We start from the raw sequence: 15,610 nt of genomic DNA on the forward strand, positions 1-15,610 counted from the left end.
CTCCAGATGCTCCAGTTTACTCCCACATTCCAAAGATGTACGGTATTATCAGGGAGGCATCTGATCAGTCCCAATTTCATTCTGAAGCATGAAAATAACACTAAATACATGGTCAAGGTCATAAAGAACTATCTTCAGTGAAAAGAATAACAAGCATTTCTGCAACCGTTCTGTAAAGAAAGGGGGAAGAAGGTGCAACAAGCAACGTAAATGTCCTTTATCTTACAGTATGTAACTCTAAGGTTTAGCTTTAATTGTCGCATTTACATAGAAACTTGCAGGGTCAAATTAAATCAGTGAGGAATGTGCTGGGCAGCCTGCAAATGTCACCGTACTTCCAGCACTAATGTAGAATGCCCACAACTTAGTTACTCTAAGCCCGAACATCTTTGGAATGTGGAAGTAAACCGGGGTATCAGGAGGAAATTCAAATGGTCATGGGCAGAATGTACAAATTCCTTACAGACAACAGTAGGAGTCGAAACCCCATCTTACAGATGGTGCTGTAAAGCATTGTGCTAGCCAGTACACTACCTTAACCATCTACTAGAATTTTGATTTCCATCCTGAAGTTTTGGACTTAGATTCAAGAATTGTATGAAGGTGTCTACCAGTGTAGGTTAAGGTCAGAAGAGGCTATGCCACTGTGTGAACACTAATCTCAATTGTACTCAGTATAATTTTGCACTTTGAATGTGTTTCCTGGTGAAATAAAGTTAATCTATGTTCAAACTTTGTTATTCACAGTTCAGAATCAAAGTCACTCCAACCTCAAGTACTGAGCTGTAGTGCACACTGATTGCATATACATGTGATTGGAGAGCATGGTCCAAATGATTAACTCATTCACCAAAACATACAAGAGAATGGGCCTTACATGAGGGGGTAAGGGGTTGGCATGGTAGCATAGAGGTTAACATAATGCCATTTACAGTGATGGAAACCTGCATCCAATTCCTGCCACTGCCTGTAAGGAGTTTACGTGTACTTGCCATGATTGTGTGGTTGCCCCCATTTCCCCCCACATTCCAAAGCTGTATTGGTCACATGGGTGTAGTTGGATGGTGTGGATTGGTTGGTCCAGAAGGGCTGTTGACTTGCTAAGGGCATCTGTAAATACAAAAAACATATTGGCATTAAAAGGTCTGCTATCAAACTGTTCTCAGTTCAATACTCCGCCCTCTAACAATGAAGATCTGTGACAAGATTATGAAGGAGTTTATGTATTTCAGAAGCCTTCCCTCAACGCAAGCAGTCATTGATAATAAAACTCCCCGTAGCTTTCAGTGCTCTAGCAGCCTATGGTCATCTGCAGAAAAGAAACATGAATGATTAAGACTTCAAACCCGGCACAACAGTAATCTCTGCCTTTCCATATCCTTCAAAGACCTGATTTACTTACTGCAGGCGCCTCAGACTGTTGAAGAGTTCAAAGCTCAGTGTATTCACAAACTCTTCCAAATCCACTGGTAGGGTAAGTGAACCAGCAGCAGCATCACACAGAACATGGAACATTACAGCACAGTACAGGCCCTTCAGCCCACAATGTTGTGTTGACCTTTTAACTTATTCTTTGATTAATCCAACTTTCCCTCCTACATAGCCCTACATTTTTCTATCATTCAAGATTTTTTCAAATGCCCCTAATGTACTTGCCTCTACCACCACTGCTGACAGGGCATTTCATTCCATGCACTCAGTATTCTCTGTGTAAAGAAACACTTAACTCTCCTTCAAAGTTTTAATCATGTTCAGCTTCACTGGGCAGACTACATTCTCCAAAAGTTGGACGATAAAATACCAAAACAGGGACCCAACTCCAAGTTACGCTTTTGCAAGAGGTGACCAGTAGCACATAGGAAACAATTAAATTAGACTATAGAGCTATAAAGTCATACAGCACAGAAACTGACCCTTCAGACAACTGGTCTGCAGTGGCCAAGATGGCCAACCAAACTAGTAACATTTACCCTCATTTGGTCTATAACCTTTTAAAGCTTTCCTATCTATGTACCTGTACAACTGCCTTAAAAGTTATTATTAAAACATTCTTAGGAAGTTCTAAAATCATTGTTGCAAAATCCAGTGATATCTTAGATGAATGAGAATCCCTGGCAGAAGACTCAAAATAAGAAAGAAACATTTTGCACGTCACTAAGAACATTATCTCCTTAGTGATGACACTGCAGTGTAGTAGTCAGTGTGACCATATTGCAGCTTGGTGTGTTGGAGTTCCCAGTTTCCTTTCCAACGCTGTCTGTAGGGAGTCTGTATGTTCCTCCTGTGATCACGTGGGCTTCCAGCGGGTGCTCTAGTTTCCTCCCACATTCCAAAGATGTACCAGTTAGTAAGTTAATTGGCTATTTTGAATTGTTCTGTGATTAGGCTAGGGTTAAATAGGAGGGTTACTGGGCAGTGCTTCTTGCTGGGCCGGGAGGGACTGTACCAGTTTGTGTCAATAAATAAAATATATAATGATGGAAGGAAAGTATCACGTCTCAGACATCAGGGCCAGCAGCCGTATCAAGTTCCTCCTGTTTCACTTGCAGCTCAGTCTGTGCATCTGATCAATCACCTCAGAATTCACAAATGAAAACTGGAAACAAATCATCCTTGACACCAAGGATCTACATAAAAATAACAAAACAGAGTTTCACAATGAACTCTTTGCTCTTGGACTTCAAGTCTTTTTATAAAGTTCAAGAGTTTACTCATTGTTTTAATTGCTTTCTTAACCTGCCTTTCTTTTCTGAGTGAAACACATGCCTGAAACGTTTAATATTTATTCCCCTCCATACGTGCTGCCTGAACTTTAGTATTGTAATACTAATTATTAAATCACATTCTTTTTAGAGACCCCAGTAGTCCGGAAAACCATATCTGCTGCAGGCTTACCGAACTGCAGCTCCCCAGGGAGCATGTGAAGGAATTGGAGATTCAGCTCGATAACCTTTGGCTGATACAGTAAGCCGAGGAGGTGATAAATAGGAACTACAGGGATATAGTCACAGGTTGCAGGAGGCAGATCCCTGGGTGACTGTCAGGAGAGGGAAAGGAAATTGGTAGCTAGTGCAGAATACCTGTGTGGCTGTTTCACTTAATGCCGCTTTAGATTCTTTGTGGGGGACAACCTACTTCAGCAACCAGGTCTCTGGCATTGAGTCCGGCACAGTGGCTCAGAAGGGAAGGTGGGGGGGGGGGGTGGGTGAAGAGGAATGCAGTAGTGGTAGAGAATTATATAGCGAGAGGAATAGACATAGGATGGTATGCTACCTCAGATGTGCCAGAATCAGGGATGTCTCGGAATGGGTCCACGTCATCCTAAAGAGGGAGGGTGAGGAGCCAGAAGTCTTGGTGCACATTGACAGCAATAACATAGGTAGGAAAATGGAGGAGGGCCTGAAGAGAGGATTTAGAGAATTAGGTAGAAAGCTGGAAAGCATGGTCACCACGGTAGTAATCTATGGATTGCTGCCAGTGACACATGCCGGAGAGGGTAAGAATAGGATGATTTAGCTAATGAATGCGCAGCTGAGGAACCTGTGGAGGGGGCAGAGCTTCAGACTTCTGGATTATTGGGATCTCTTCAGGGTAGATCCTGGGGGCAGGTTTGCTAGAGCTGTTGCAGAAGGTTTAAACTAATTTGGCAAGGTGGATGGGAACCAGAGTGACAGGGCTGAGGAATAGGCAGTCGGTATACAAGTAGACTCAGGGTGATGAATACAGGACTGAAGGTGGAATATAAATGTAGATGATCTTGTAGCACAAGTAGAGATTGGTAGGTGTGATGTTGTGGGCATCACTGAGTTGTTGCTGAAAAAAGATCCTTGTTGGGAGCTTAACATCTAAAGATATAATTTGTATCAAAAGGACAGGTAAGTAGGCAGGGGGAGGGGTGGTTGGGTGACTCTGGTGGTAAAAAAAATTAAATTAAATCCTTAGAAAGAGGTGACATAGGATAAGAAGATGCGGAATCCTGGTGGTTAGACTAAAGAAACTGCACGGGTATGGAGTAGACTCAATGGGCTGAATAGCCTAATTCTACTCCTATGTCTTACCGTCTAAAAAGACACTGATGGGAGGTAGAAAATACATGCCAAAAGGACAATGTTCATGGGAAAATTAGATTGGTGCTAGATCCCAAGAAAGAGAATTTGTAAAACGCCTACAAGATGGCTTTTTGGAGCAGTTTTTGTTTGCGCCCACTAGAGGAAAAGATATGGATTGGGTGCTGTGTAATTAACCCAATTTGATCAGGGAGCTTAAGGTAAAGGAACCCTTAAAAGACAGCGATCATAATATTATAGAATTCACCCTGCAGTTTGAGAGGCAGAAGCTAAAATCAGATCTATTAGTATTACAATCAAGTAAAGAGTTAGATAGAGGTCTTACAGATAGCAGAGTCAAGGGATATGGGGAGAAGGCAGGAACGGAGTACTGATTGTGGATGATCAGCCATGATCACATTGAATGGTGGTGCTGGCTCGAAGGGCCGTATGGCCTACTCCTGCACCTATTGTCTATTGTCTATTGTCTTAAAAGGGAATTATACAGGCATGAGAAAGGAGCTGGCAAAAATTCATTGGAAGGGAATACTAAGAAGGATGAAGGCAGAACAGCAATGGCTGGAGTTTCTGAGAGAAATTTGAAAAGCATAGGATAGATACATCCCAAAGCAGAAGAAGAATAATAAAGGGAAGATGACATAACTGAGACTGACAAGAGACGTCAAAAACAACATAAAGGAAATAGATAGGACATATAATAAAGCAAAAGGAAGTTAGGGGAATGGGAAGGTTTTAAATTCCAACAGAAAGCAACAAAAAAAAAGCAAAAAGGAGGGAGCATATGAAATATGAAGGTAAGCTAGCCAATAATATCAAAGAAGATACCAAAGGGTTTTTCAGATATATAAGGAGTAAAATAGAAGCAACAATAGGTATCAGACCGCTTTAAAATGGCAAACAAACTAAGTGAGTATATTACATCCACCTTCTCTGTAGAATACTGGATGTATGCTGGATGTTTGAGTGTCAGTGGACAGAAGTGAGTGCAATTGCTATTACTAAAGAGAAGGAGCTTGGGACACTGAAAGGCCTGAAGATGGAAAAGTCACCTGGACCAGATGCAATACATCCCTGGGTTCTGAAGGAATTGGCCGAGGGGACCGTGGAGGCATTAACAATGAGCTTTCAAGAATCACCAGATTCTGGCATGGTTCCAAAGGACTGGAAAATTGCAAATGTCACTCCACTCCAAGAAGGGAGTAAGGCAAAAGAGAGGAAATGATAGGCCAGTTAGCCTGACCTCAGTGGTTGGGAAGACGTTGCAGTCGATTATTAAGGATGAGATCTCAAAGTACTTGGAGGCACATGATAAAATAGGCCAAACAATCTCAATGAAACCATTTGAATATTGAAATACCAAGGTAGAGAGGATGGGAGAGGGTCTTTCCCATAATGGAGGTATCTAGGATTAAGGGTCACATCTCATAATAGAGGGATGTCCTATTCAGAACGGAGATGAGGAAGAATTTCTGTCACCAAATGGTGGTGAATCTGTAGAATTTGTTGCCACAGGCAGCTGTGGAGGACAAATCATTGGGTATTTTTAAAGCAGAGGTTGATAGATTCTTGATTAGTCAGGGTATCAAAGAGTACTTGGATATAGCAGGAGAATGGGATGAGAGGAAAAGTGGATCAACCATGATGAAATGGCAGAGCAGACTCAACATTCAAATGGTATAATTTTGCTCCTATCTCATATGGACATGGTCTTATTGGATTTAAATGATAATACTCCTATGTAAATAGAACATTTGAAGTTATGCTGAAGGGGCATAGCTGTAATATTATTGAAGAAGGCTCTAAAACTACAAACAAAATGCTAGAGGAACTCAGCAGTTCAGACAGCATCTGTGGGATCTTTAGACGAGTATCTTGGATAGATACTCCATAGATGCTGCCTGACCTGCTGAGCTCCTCCAGCATTTACAGCATCTGCAGATTCTCTTGTGTTATTATTTCTTTTTTGCGTGTTTTATGAGCAATTATCCCAGGCCTCTTACTGTCTTTGGAGTTGCTGGTTTATGTTCAGAGCTGTCTGACAAAGTTCCAGCACAAGTAAAAAAGTATTGGGACCAATTTTCTTTTCACATTTTATTTTTATTATATCAGTGATTACATTTAATAGTATTTCTTTGCTTTTGCAAACAAATGTATGTTTATAAACGTAAGTCTTCCTTTAAACAGTTTGTTGCATTCTCAGTTGATTAATGTAGACACTAGAGATTCTGCAGATGTTGGAAATGAGCAACACACACAAAATGCAGAAGGAACTCAGTAGGTCAGGCGGCTTCTATGGAGAGAAATAAACAGTCAGCATTTTGAACTGAGATTTCTTAGATGCTGCCTGACCTGCTGAGTCCCTCCAGCTTTTTGTGTGTGAAGTTCATGAATGTTGCTGTTTCAATCTTTGAAACAAAATTCGTGTGAACTATGGTTTGATGAGAGCCTTCTGGCGAAGAATTCAACCTTTAATCATCCTTTGTGTGAAGAATTTTATTTTTTACAAAGCAATTCTCCTTGTGTTTATGTTCAATTTTGTTTTCAGTTACCAGCTCCCACACTCTCCACTGCTGGTAAAACTAAAATGCCCAATGTCGATGAAAGATCTCCCTTGTGAAGGTTGTATTGTAAAAATAGTAGTCATAGAGGAATAATGTCTAGACTGTAATATCACTTTGGTTTACATGAAAATTATATGAAATCTCCCTGTTGTGATTTATAGTTTCATCTTAACACCCTAATGAGACTACTGCCTTGGAGTGACTCACATGAACACATGACTATAAATATGATTGGTGGGATAGGTTTATAGGAAGTTTTGCAAATAAACCAAAACAGTTTTGCAGACTTTCATGATGTTTCTTTTGAATAGCTTGCCTGGTGGTGGGGTGGAGGTATGTCTTTACCAGAGGAGGTTTTAAGGTGCTCCTTCCCCTCTGCTAATCTGCAGATAGCCCTTAAGCAAGGTGTAGAGCCTGCTCAGCCCCCAATCCAGGCCACGTGAAGCCAAGGGAGCAGGTGGTGGATGGTCATATGAGCAGCTGGTACACATTACAAGTTTGGATATGTGACCATTATTGACACCAAGCAGTCACTGAAGAGTATTGATAATGGCTGGGGTCTCCATTTTGTAAAGACACTGCCCAGAAGAAGGTAATGGTAAACCACTTCTGTATAAGAATTTGCCAAAAATAATCGTAGTCATGGGTAGACCATGATCACCTGTGTCATACAACACAGCACATAATAAACACATGATTGTGGTAGTACAAGGTAAAACAGAGTGGAGAATAGTGTTACAGATACAGAGTTAGGTACAATAACTGATGAAGAAACTGTTGCGAGGGAAGTTTGGGCTGATTGTAATTCATTGTTTTCTGTAGAAATTTGCATAGTGATGAATGGTTTGATCTAATCCCCAGGGGAGAGTCTACAATCTAAAACATTGGGATGACATCAAAATTATTTCATTCTAATGTACGTCTAATTGGCATCATAGTCTTCAGTCTGGCACTGAAATTCATCCCTTAATCCTTTTGTATCTGATGTTGATGTAATACGCGAGGATCCAAGGGTCAGCAACGCTTGGAGGAGGTCGCTGGGGAACGAATAGACGGAACTATGAGCTCCAACGTGCACATTAGACTGTTTCATTAAAATAGACCCTTTTTCTTTTTATTTTCTTTACTAACCCTTTAGTCAGATTAAGATTTATAAAGTTCAATTGTTTAATTGCATACGGTGTACTGTCTGATAATTTGTGGTTCGGATTTGTAACCGGGCAACACATCACGCAATATCCACACAAACGAGATTTCTCAGTTTGGCTGTGCTAGAGGCTGTCTTCCCCTAGACAAACACATGCTGGCTGAACCTGAGGGTTACAATTGTGGGGGCTCGTCCAGGATTGATTTAGCTGGTTGCTGTCTGATTGCCCTGAGTGGATTGTGGATTTAAGTCTGTGTTGGTATGGATGCTGCCAGGTGGAATGGGGTGGATATTCGTACCCTGGATGAATTGTTGGGATCTTCTGATGATGCCATTCCCCAAGTTTACTGTAACCTGACTGCTCTGAAAACAAATCAGCTGCCAGAATTGAGTGCCGGGGAAGTGGCAGTTGCTCAGCGAGATGATCCAGGCATTGGTACCATTTGGTCAGCTTGGAAAGAGAGACATGGCTCAGGCAGACTAAACGAAACATGCGGCGTTGTCTCCATTACTGAGAAATGGCTTTGGCTGGAGTTGCAGAACCAGATCTTATACAGGGTCACGTCACCCCCAGACTGACCTCAGCATTGCCAACTGGTTCTGCCGGAGAAGTATTGGAGGATTGCATTGAAGTCACTTCATAATGAGTCTGGACATCTGAGGGTGGAAAAGACCTATGGATTGCTCAGAGACTGGTTTTACTGGCCCCAAATGAAGTTAGAGGTCGAAGAATACTACAAGTTGTGCATTCAATACATATGGAGGAAGACACTGCCTACGCAGGCAGCTTCCTTGTCCCAATTGCAGATTGCAGGGCCCATGGACCTGGTGTGTATGGATTTCCTGTCAATAGAACCTGATGCCAGTAACACGGCGAGTGTCTTAGTCATCACTGACCACTACACCAGATATGTGCAGGTTTTTCCTACCAAGGACCAGAGGGTAAAGTGTTATGGGAGAAGTATTTCATTTATTTTGACCTTCCCAGGTGGATACATAGTGATCAGGGACGGGATTTCGAGAGCAGACTCATCCATGAGTTACTGGGCATGCTTGGAGTGGAGAAGTCGAGGACCACACCCTATCATCCGCAGGGTGATCCCCAGTCCAAGAGCTTTAAGCGGACCTTGCTAGACATGCTTGGGACCCTGGAGATCAGCAAGAAGAGCAGGTGGAGTCAGCATAGTGGACATCTGGTTCACAGTTATAATTGTACACAAAATGAAGCTACTGGGTACTCATCATATTATCTGATGTTTGGATGAGAAGCGAGATTGCCCATTGACCTTTGTTTTGGGACTAACAAGGGCGACTTACCACCAAAGACTAATCTGTTTCTGATATGAGAAGAGAGCTGATAAGGGCTTATGAATTGGCTGCACTGCCAAGCAGAATCAAGGAAATAAGAAGAGGTATGATCAAAAGGTTAGGTTCTCCCAATGCCTGCTGGGAAACCAAGTCCTCATAAGGAACTTGGGGCTACCTGGGAAACATAAGTTGGCTGACTGCTGGGCGGCTATGCCATATGTGGTGGAGAGTCAGATGCCAGACCTACCGGTTTTTCGGGTGAAACCAGCAGATGGGAATGGGTTTGTCAAGATTCCCCATCTGAACCACATGCAGCCCCGGGACAAGAGGTGCAGGTAGACCCAGAGCCTGACTTGGAGCCTACACCTAGTAAGAGGACTCAGTGGAAATGCGGGGCGACAGCAGGACCAACTGAGGGAGAGATTAAACTGGCTCCTGCCCCTGAGAGGGGTACTGATTCGGAGGATGAGGAACTGGATATGTAGTATATGCTACCTTTCGCTAACTCCCCATTGATTGAGGAAGACGTCCAGCCCTTCTCTCGCTGAGTCAGGTGAAGGGAGGGGTGGTATTTGTGGACAGCCTGGGTTGCAGTGGGACCCTGTAAGGGATAAAGCGGGGCTTAGCCACAGGACAGAGAGGTCGGAGTGGCAGGTGGGAATGTGTGATAGGCTAGGGGAGGCCTCGCCAGGTAGACCTGAAGTATTCCCAGTACTGTATGAGCATGAAGAGCTCGGGGGGGGGGGGGTGGGAGGAGGTGAAGAGGTCTCAGAAAAATACAAAACCATCGGGTAGACTTGCCTATGTAGCACCGGGGAACAGAGTGTGGCCCCTACCATTTTGGGGAGCTATGTCACTGCCTTTTACACCTGGGTTGGACTTTGTGCTTTGCAGGAAGGGTTGGCGAATTATCTCAATATCATGAGGACATGACCAAATTTTGTGTGGGGACAGTGTAACATGCTGTAAGGTTTCACTGCTAATGTAAAGGCCTCCCTTAATGTTCCACTGCTAAGGTAATGGTTTCTCTGTCACAGCAATGTTTAGGTTATGACTAGAGATAACAGGGGTTTAGGAATGTACGCCATCCAATGACAGCCATGTTGTTCTTTCTTGTGGGTCTGAGAGAAGGGATTTCATGGTCTTTTGTCAGTGAGAGATGAAGAGAAATGCAAGTTGAGAGAGTTGGTAGACTGCTGGATGGAGTGGACTTGGAGCGAGGGTCCGAGGGTCAGCAACACTCAGAGGAGGTCGATGGGGAACGAATGGACGGAACTGTGAGCTCCAATGTGCACACTAGACTGTTTCATTAAAATGGACCCATTTTGTTTTTATTTTCTTTACTAACCCTTTAGTCAGATTAAGATTTATAAAGTTCATTTGTTTAATTGCATACAGTGTACTGTCTGATATTTTGTGGTATGGATTTGTAACTGGGCAACACACCACGCATCATCCACACAAACGAGATTTCTCAGTTTGGCTGTGCCAGAGGCTGTCTTCCCCTAGACAAACGCATGCTGGCCAAATCTAGGATGCTTTGGAACATATCACCAGTGATATAACCTGGATCATCGGTGATGTAACCTGGGATCATCGGGTGTTTTAGGCATTCCTGTATCTGTTGCAGGCCCAGGTTGATCAGGCCATGGCTTGTATTCCCAGCAGAATTGGTCCATGGTTCACACCACTTGATCCATAGCCTTCTGGATGCTCGCCCAGCAGCCTCTGTGATGGTCCTGATGGCTTTTATTTCCAGCTCTAGTAATGCCAAGCAGAGAGTAGATTCTGCAGAGCCACCAACCAGAAAAGACCTCTACACCCCACCACTATAGGCTGGCATTGTGCCCTCCACCCCTGTCTCTGGCACTGCTCGACCAGCTCCTGGTATTTGGCTTTCTTACATTCAAACGCTTCCTCAATCCAGTCTTCCCAAGGCACTGTCAGTTCTACCATGACCATCTGCTTCCAGGTTTCTGACAGAATGACCAATCGAGATTTCCGACAGAATGACCACGCCAGGCCTCAGTGGTGATGATGCAATGAAGTCAGGGAACTTTAATTGCTTGCTAATGTCAGCTTTCAATAGCCAGTCAGACACCGTGACAAACAAACCTACTGATGATCTAGGCTGAGGCTATGGTTGGTCTCCAGCTTTGACAAAGGCTATAGACTTTCTGGGTTGGTGAAGGTGCTTACTGCAGTTAATGACTGAGAAGATATTTTCTTCCAGTGCCTTCAGCACCTGGTCATGGTGCCAGCGGTAGCAATCTTCTCCCAAGGCTTTTGAGTAGCCACTGCAAACGTGTTCCAGGATCCATTTCCCATGGCAAGAGAAAGTGTTGTTGCCTCGCTTTTGCCCCAAACAGAAAGGTTCGCTGGATGAGGCAGGATGTTTGTACACAGCCTGGATCATGAACTTGATGTGCTGGGGTTCTGCCTGCCAGATATTGGATCAGGAAATCTTCTGCTTCAGTGCACCCGTCCACCTTGTCCAAGCTCCCTGCTGTGTGAACAACACACACAAAAGGTATGCATTTCCTTGACAGCTGCTCACACCTCTTCCTGGGCCAGTTTGTGGCTGAGTCTGCCCTGGGCCCTGTCTAAGCGGGCGGAAGGGAAGTTGCCCCACGTGACCAGATGCCTCTGTCCACACCTGGTCCCTGTGCCTCAGACATGACTCACTGCATCCTGGGCCTTCCACATCCTACTTATCCAGAACCAATGCATGCTGTTGAGTCTTTGCGGTTACTGAAATATCTGAACAGCTGCAATTGTCTTACACAGGAGACCATGAACTCCTCTTTCAGGCTGCTAGAGGGAAGCCACAGTTTATTCCTCTTCCCATTCTCTCACTGTTCCCTGCCTATGAAGTCTGCTGCCCTCTGACTCTTTGACCATGTATTCCCCCAGCTAGCCTCCTTCCCCTCCCCCCACCTTTTAATTCTGGCATCTTCCCCCTTCCTTTCCAGTCCTGAAGAAGGGTCTTGGCCCAAAATGTCAGCTGTTTATTCATTTCCAAAGATGCTGCCTGACCTGCTGAGTTCCTTCAACATTTTGTGTGTGTGTTGCTTTGATTTCCAGCATCTGCAGAATTTCTCGTGTTTACCGTATGCAAAGGCCTTCAGCCAGTGATCCCTAGGAAGTGGCTACAAAGCTTGTGCACAAGATGTACGAGATTTTCATATCAATATGATAAGGGATTTTAATGACATCCTGAAGTAATTTCCCATTCTTTAAAATAGATTGTGCTGTGCACTGTGCCAACCATTTGATGAAACAGAATAATTTATGTAGGGGATTCTTAAAGATACAGACATGATTGCCTTTTTGTTTTAATTTTTTTACATGAAGTTCACACGGCTGTGGTCCATTCCGCTCTATTCATACTTTTTTGGGAGGGGTCAGCTATCTGAGCATGAAAAGTTTGATTTAAACAACTGAGCAGATAGCTGAATGCTATTGAAGTGAGTTGACATAATTGAAGTCACAGAGCACCACACACAAAGTGCTGGAGGAACTCAGTAAGCCAGGCAGCATCTATGGAAAAGAGTACAGTCAACTTTTTGGGCTGAGACCCTTCGGCAGGACTAGAGAAAGAAAGATGAGGAGCCAGAGGTAGAAAGTAGAGGGAAGGGAAGAAGAAACACAAGATGATCGGTGAAACTGGAGGGGGGTGGTGAAGAGGTGAAGTAAAGAGCTGGGAAGTTGTTGTTGAAAGAGGTACGGGACTGAAGAAGGGGGAATCTGACAGGAGACGACAGAAGTTCATGGAAGAAAGAAAATGGGGTAGCATTGATGGCGGAGGAAGTGAAGACCCTTTCTTTGAAGAATGAGGACACCTCAGTAGTTCTGGAATGAAAAGCCTCATCCTGAGAGCAGTTGCAGTGGAGATGGAGGAATTGCGAGAAGGGGATAGCATTTTTGCAAGTAACAGGTTGGGAAGCGGTACAGTCCAGGTAGCTGTGAGATTTAGTGGGTTTATAACAAACATCAGTAGATGCACTGTCTCCAGATATAGTGCCAGAGAGATTGAGAAAGGGAAGGGAGGTGTTGGAAATTAACCAGGTAAATTTGAGGACAGGCTGGAAGCTGGAGGCAAAGTTGATGAAGTTGATGAGCTCAATGAGTGCAGGAAGAGGCACCAATGGAGTCATCGATATACCACAGAAAAAGTTGGGGAGTGACACCAGTGCAGGCCTGGAACATGGACTGTTCCTCTTAACCAATAAAAAGGCAGACATAGCTAGGACCCATGCGAGAGCCCATGGCTACGACCTTTGTTTGAAGGATGTGGGAGGAGCCAAAGGAGAAATTATTGAGAGTAAGGAAAGGTCTCGGCCCAAAACATCGACTGTAGTCTTCCTTAAATTCGGCCTGACCTGCTGAGTTCCTCCAGCATTTTCTGTGTGTTGCTTGGATTTCCAGCAAATGCAGATTTTCTCGTTTGCGATTGAAGACACAGAGACAAGTTTCAGAGCCAGAGTCAAACACCCTGACTTGATGTACAGCATGCTTAACAATGCTTAAAAAAGGTGCATTTACAGGAAATACATCTAACTGTGGTGAACTACATATACCTGTCTGGACTGCTCCTGTGGCTCCTCCCACAGACCCCTGCTGACTGCTCCTGTGGCTCCTCCCACAGACCCCCTGCTGACTGCACCTGTGGCTCCTCCCACAGACCCCCGCTGACTGCTCCTGTGGCTCCTCCCACAGACCCCCTGCTGACTGCTCCTGTGGCTCCTCCCACAGACCCCCGCTGACTGCTCCTGTGGCTCCTCCCACAGACCCCTGTATAAAGGCGATTGAGGCCTGTGCCCGGCCTCATTCTCCAGGATGTAGTGTTGTTCATTCTTCCAGTCAATAAAAGCCAATATCTCGCTTCTTACGTCTCAGAGTGAGTTATTGATGGTGCATCACTAACCACAAAACGAGTCATATGGTCAAATAAAACTGAAAGGCCCAAATAAATTAAAATTAGAGCTGCCTAAATAAAGTCAAAGAGGAGTTCACTGTAAGTCTGATGGGAAACGCAGTGGATCAAAGTCAAGGTCAAGATTATTGTCGTATCCAAAAGTACATCTGTGCATAGATGCACTGAAAAAGTCACTTACAGCAGAATGACAAGCACATAGTGTCATACGAAGTTCAAAGTGAGGTACATTTTATTATGACAGTACATACATATCACCACATACAGTCCTGAGACTCATTTTCCTGTGGGCATCTCAGTAAAACTGTAGAATATTAACTATAACAGGATCAATGAAAGATCATCCACAGTGCAGAAGACAGTAAACTGTACGTGCAAATATCAATAAATAGCAATAAATGACGAGAACATGAGATAATGAGATAAAGAGTCCTTAAAGTGAGACAAAGCCACGCTGACTATCCCTAATCATACTATATCTTTCCAAAGGCTCAGCAATCTTCTCCCTCGCTTCCTACAGCAGCCTGCAGTGTATCTCGTTCAGTCTCAGCGACTTATCTAAGTTAATACCTTCCAAAAGCTCCAGAACATCCTGTTTCTTAATGTCTATACGCTCCAGCTTTTCAGTCCACTGTAAGTCATCCCCACAACTGCCAAGATCCTTTTTACTGATGAATACAGAAGCAAAGTACACCCACTACCTCCTCCGACTCCATGCACATGTTTCCACTATCGCTCCTGATTGGTCCTATTCTCACACAGCTCATCCTCTTGCTCTTTTTTCCAGTTCTTTCCACTCCACTTTTCTGATTGCTGGGGTGGTTGATTGAAACAATATGGATACGAGAGACTCTTCCACAGACGGAGCTGATAGGACATGTTGGGGGATAAGTTAAGGAAGGAGGTGATGCTCTCTCCCTGCCATTTGTACTCTGCCATCAATGCAGAGACTGAAAGATCTCAGTAGCATTTCAAAAGTTCCCTCTGCACCTTGAACAGTTGTGGGCCGAGGACTCCGAAGAGTTAATGAGGCTGTCACACTTTTTCACCAGGCTTCGGGAACACCTTTGAATCTTTTCCTGTGTCTGTCTGCTTGTGATAATAATCCAAGCAGACGGCCTGCTTCAGAAATCTCATGTCATGAATGTTAATTACATGGCCAGGGAAACAAAGCTGTGGATGCTGGTTTTGTTAACAGCATTCGTGTTAGTTTGTTTATTCTTCCACGGATTTAGAGAAACTTACAGAGGAAATTTAGGTGATATCTTTCCAGTGATGACTATAAGTAGTTCAGACCTCAGAAATGTGTTGGAGTTCAGGGATAACTGCTGTAGAGCGGGCTATGAGTTTTGTTTCAGGTCTACAACATCGACCTTCTAATAGTCTATCCCTCTTATAATAAAAGTCTGTGCATGCACGTTGATGGTGATGGCAAAATTCATCATGGATACTTGACGTGGTCCATTTATTTATTTATTTAGAGATATAACACAGTAACAGGCCCTTCTGGCCCACAAGCCTATGCTGCCCCATTACACACATGTGACCAATGAATCTACTAACCCGCATGTGTCTGGACTGTGGGATGAAA

Source organism: Hemitrygon akajei, chromosome 3, assembly GCF_048418815.1.
Source record: "Hemitrygon akajei chromosome 3, sHemAka1.3, whole genome shotgun sequence".
Classification (NCBI taxonomy): Eukaryota; Metazoa; Chordata; class Chondrichthyes; order Myliobatiformes; family Dasyatidae; genus Hemitrygon; species Hemitrygon akajei.